The following is a 5,256-nucleotide window of genomic DNA, read 5'->3' as shown; positions in this document are numbered from 1 at the left end:
AGTAAAAAAATAGATGAAAAAAGAAATAAAATATAGCAGGAAAAAAATTAACGTCTTCATAAAAATATGTCATCTAAAATAATAAGAAACGACGAAGATGATGATGATGACGACGACGAAGATGATGATGATGGTGATGATAGCGATGGTTGGTTGTTTTTGTTGTAATATCGAAATTGTTTTAAAGGAACAACTAAATTGGAAGCATTCACTGAAGACTGACTATCGATAAAGGTAGCATAGATAGCACATCTCAAACCAACCAAACTGCAAAAAAATACAATTTTCTAGATTTTTAATAACATTAATTAGAAAGACAATAATAATAATAATAACAATAACAGCAACAACAACAGAAACAATACAAACACATTGGTATCGATTGAACAAATATTCATTGAGAACCAACAACAACAAAATTCTAATTGTAAAAATGAAAATGAAATAAAAAATTATTATTGTTATTATTATTGTCAGTATATTATTATGTTATTATTTTATTTATTTTTATTAATATTGACATTTTTATTATTACAAAAAATTCTGTTCTCACCGTTCAATAAAAAATGATGAATGCAGAATTGTTAGCAAACAGATTTTTATTGAACTAACACAACATTGAAGGCCACAAGTGAACAGACACAAAAACACACAAACACTCACACAGACACCAACACTCACTCACACAGACACACACATACACACACAAACACTCACACAGACACACACGTGCACACACACACGTATATGTAGCAAATGTTAACTACTTACGGTACATATTCGTACGCCTTCATCTCACATCACGCCAAAGTAACATCAATGAAGAAAGACCTTAACAAAACCTTAATAATTCACACCTGTATTAATGCATTCATACAAACATGCAAACATATTTAAATACATACATGCATACAAACATACACCTTTGGTAACAAACAAACACACAAACATGCATTCATTCATACAAACACACATAGGTAGAGTCAAATCAAACAAACATATAGCAATGCTTTATGGATACGTGTTTTTATGGTATTGGCAGGCCATATTCCATACATTTGTGTATATATGAATGTTTGCTGGAACACATCCAAACACATACACAGATACCAACACACACACACAAACACACACACATATACAGAGCTAACAATAGACATACACACACACACACCTGCACGCACGCACATTTAATAAACACACACATTCACACGCAAACACACACATTCACACGCAAACACACATATGCACACACACAAATCAACACATAAGTTTCTACTTATGTAGAAATATAAGCTTCACGATGAAAGGAAGCCTTTTTTGATGTTCAACTGATGTCTTGGATGAAGGCTATCAAAGGACTATCATTCACCTATCACTTAACAAACATATTTTACATTATTATTACAATATTATCATTTATTTATCTATTTATTATTATTTTTACTTATTTATTATTATTTTTGCTTAATTATTATTAATATTATTATTTGCTTAAATATTAATTTTTTTGTTGTTGGGTGAGATCGATAGATAAAGTTGTGTGGATGGTTAGAGGTTATTGATAGTTAATTAAATTGTATGTATTATTATAACGCTCCATAATGACGATAATGTTGCTACAAACGCTACCACTACTACCACAATCGCTAGTGCAGCTACTGCTGCTGTTACTGCTACTGCTGCTGTTTACTGTTTTTTTTTAATTAGTTTCACGTGAATCAGTAAACAAAAACCGATGAAAACTTCCAAAAAGTGTAACTCATAAGAAGAACATAGCACATCCTTTAAAGAATGAACATCGGATTACAATTTGTTCCGTATCATTTCTTAGGCATTCACATCACAACTCTTCCTTCCTACACAACCAACTCGTGTCTTCATTATTTCAATATGCATGTCTCCATTTTTTTGCTTTTTTCTATTTTTTAATCGCTCAATCATATTTTCATCAGTTGATCATTTATTCATTCATTCCTTCATTCATTCCTTCATTCATTCGTTTGTTCATTCGTTCATTCGTTCGTTCATTCGTTCAAACATGAACTCGTTCATTTCAACCAGTCATTAATACAACAGCCGAAACAAGGTAAGGTGACTTTCATTCTATGAACACGTTTTTAAACAACTCAAAACAACAACAACAACAACGAATTTATTGTATTAAGCTGTTTTTTTTTACTTTTTTTAACTTAAACTTTCTCGACTATATATACATATATATATATATACATATATATATATATACATACATATATATACATATATATATATATATATATATATATATATATATATATATATTAGGATAAAATAATGATTGCACGTGCTTGCGTGCGTGTGTGTGTGTGTGTGTGTGTGTGTGTGTGTGTGTGTGTGTGTGTGTGTGTGTGTGTGTGAATGTTTTGGGTTCTTGGAATCGCGTTATGCACTTGTTTACGTGCCACCCATTTGCATTCGGAAATGTAATAGGAAAAAATGTTTGAATATATTCAAGAACTCTTTTGTAAGGTTATCTTTACTTTCTCAATTTCTGTCCAATTCAATCGATGATGTCCTTCATTCAAACGTTTAACCACATGTTTCTGACGAACTTGTTCACTACGCGTGCGTGCGTGTATATGTGTGTGTGTGTGTGTATGTATATGTGTGTGTGCGTGTGCGTAACATACTGTGATGCAGGTTATAAATTTGAATAATGCACAACATTGTAATAAATGTAAAATATATTCATATTGCAAATAGATTTGTGCAAATGTTATGGAATCTGCTGAATTGTTGGCAGGCATTTGAGAACAAAATTTTTTTTTAAATTCTTCAAAAATGAGACGAAATATCTATATAGGAGCCTATTTTGTAATGATACTGCACTGATATGTTGTTGTTGTTTACTGGACAAAAATTCTAAGCCTCGTTTCTAGGCAACCACATAAAAACAATGAAAAAATTGATTTATTATACAAGCACATTAAAGTAACATGAAACGGAAAATAAAAATAGACACACTCACACGTGCACACGTACGAACGCACACACACACATACAAACAAACACACACACTCAAAATACAAAACTAAAACCTTTTAAAGTTATTACGCTAAGTAAGATTTTAAACAAGTAAGTCAAAACACAAACGTTAAATATTTATTTAACGACCAAATCTAGAAACTCCTCAGTTTATATTACTACCTCTGTTTTGTCAGGCAGATCGATAGAAAATAAAAAAAATCCATATGAGCAAGGCTGCAGCTTATCAATTAACCTTGATTAACTTCAATTTCCTGGAACAAAAACCAGAGTGTGTGTGTGTTTGTGTGTGTATGCATGTGTGCGTGTGTGTGCGTGTGTGTGCGTTTCTCATAAATATGCGCAAGTGTATATAAACACATCTACATATAGATACATATATTCGCCTCAAAATCCAAACGACATAGTCATCGTAATTATACATTTATTTCATTAACGGATCATCCCAAGAATAGGTATTTATGTTGCATGTACAACTATGCATACATACAAAAAGATATACCTGTATATCTTTTTAATATCTTAAGCTCTGTGATATATATATATATAAATATATATATATAAATATATATATATATATACATATATACATATGATAAGTGTACCTACAGGATGCACTAATTAATAATCTGATAGATAGGAAACACATTGAACCTTCAGATGAAATGCTCTAGCAGCAGCAGCAGCAGCAGTAGCAGCAGTAGCTGCAAGCAGCACGCGATGTAGTCCAACAAATTGCTGTATCTGGGTTGGTTCACATTTCAACAACAACATACAAGAACAATGTCAAGGTCGTATTGCTATTTTTGGATCAAAAACATTTCCGTTGCGGAGAACATGATTATAAATAAATATATATATATATATATTTATTTATTTTTACTTTATTTTTTATTTATTTTTATTTATTTTTGAAATAAAAAAAATAAAAATAAAATAAAAAAAAATGTATATATAATATATATATAATATGTGCGCGTGTGTGTGTGTTTGTGTGTGTGAGAGAGAGAGAATGTATGTTTATGTGCGTGGATAAAATTGTTTGTTTTTGTGTGTGAATGATTTCTTTCGCTAATGTGGTTTTAGTTTTTTGGAAAATGTGGGTCGGTGGGGATAACATTTTATTAAGATTACGTTACGTGTTACGTACTCTTCACAATGTTTAGCGTGTCTTTTTTCAAGAAACTTGGTTAGGCGTGGGTTGGTTGGTAGCTAGGTTCAATTACCTTAGATGCTTTTTTATAAGCACAAATGGCTGTTGTGATGAATGTGTGTGTATGTAATGTATGTGTGAATGTGTTCAAGTATGTGTGTGTATAAGGAATGTGCGTGTGTGTGCCTCTGTATGTGTGTGTATGTATGTATATACATATGTGTGTATGTACGTATATTTTAAGTATGTTTATAATTTATATGTATATGTATGTATACAATGATGATGATGATACTAAAAAGTTTATAAATGATGATGATCAAGTAAGGTAATGCTAATTATCGTATGAGGTAATGTTGATGATGATGATGATGAAGAAGACGAAAATGATAATAGTGGGTTAGTAGTTATGAAGCACCTGATGTTGAGTTGTTGTTTATGGAGCGTGTTGATATGCTAGTGATAAGATGTACATAATATATCAATAGATGAATGAACGAATGAATGAACGAATGAATGAACGAATGAACGAACGAACGAACGAACGAATGAATGGATGGATAGATTAATAAACGAATGATTGAATGAACAAAAAATGAATAAATACGCGAGCTTTGTATTTTCATATTTATACAAATGCATGTATACTTATGTTGTTGTTGTTGTTTTTCACGAATACGTAGTAGCATTTGCATTGTATGTTACGGTTATAATAATGCTTTGCATCTGTGATGGTGAATGACTTGCTCTTATTTGTATGTTGTTGGTTCTTTTGAAGCGGCCCTGCTAAGTAATAATCAAAATTCATCTATGTTTTTCAGTATAATTATTATTTATTATTATTTTGTCGTTATTTGTGTTATTCGTTATAATTGTTTATTTACAACGTGCTGCTGCTTGTTCTTCGTTTAAAAAAATGTCTTTGCTTCTATGTTGTTGTTGTTGTTGTTGATATTGATAGTGTTGATGTTGTTGATGTTGTTAGTGTTGCCGTTGATGTGATGTTGTACTTAATGTTGTTGTGTTTTGGGTAGTTGAGTGTTGTTCGTTGGTGACGTCGTCGTTCTTTCTTTGTT

The sequence above is a fragment of the Helobdella robusta genome (assembly GCF_000326865.2).
Source record: "Helobdella robusta unplaced genomic scaffold HELROscaffold_11, whole genome shotgun sequence".
NCBI lineage: Eukaryota > Metazoa > Annelida > Clitellata > Rhynchobdellida > Glossiphoniidae > Helobdella > Helobdella robusta.
This window is presented reverse-complemented; position numbering follows the sequence as displayed.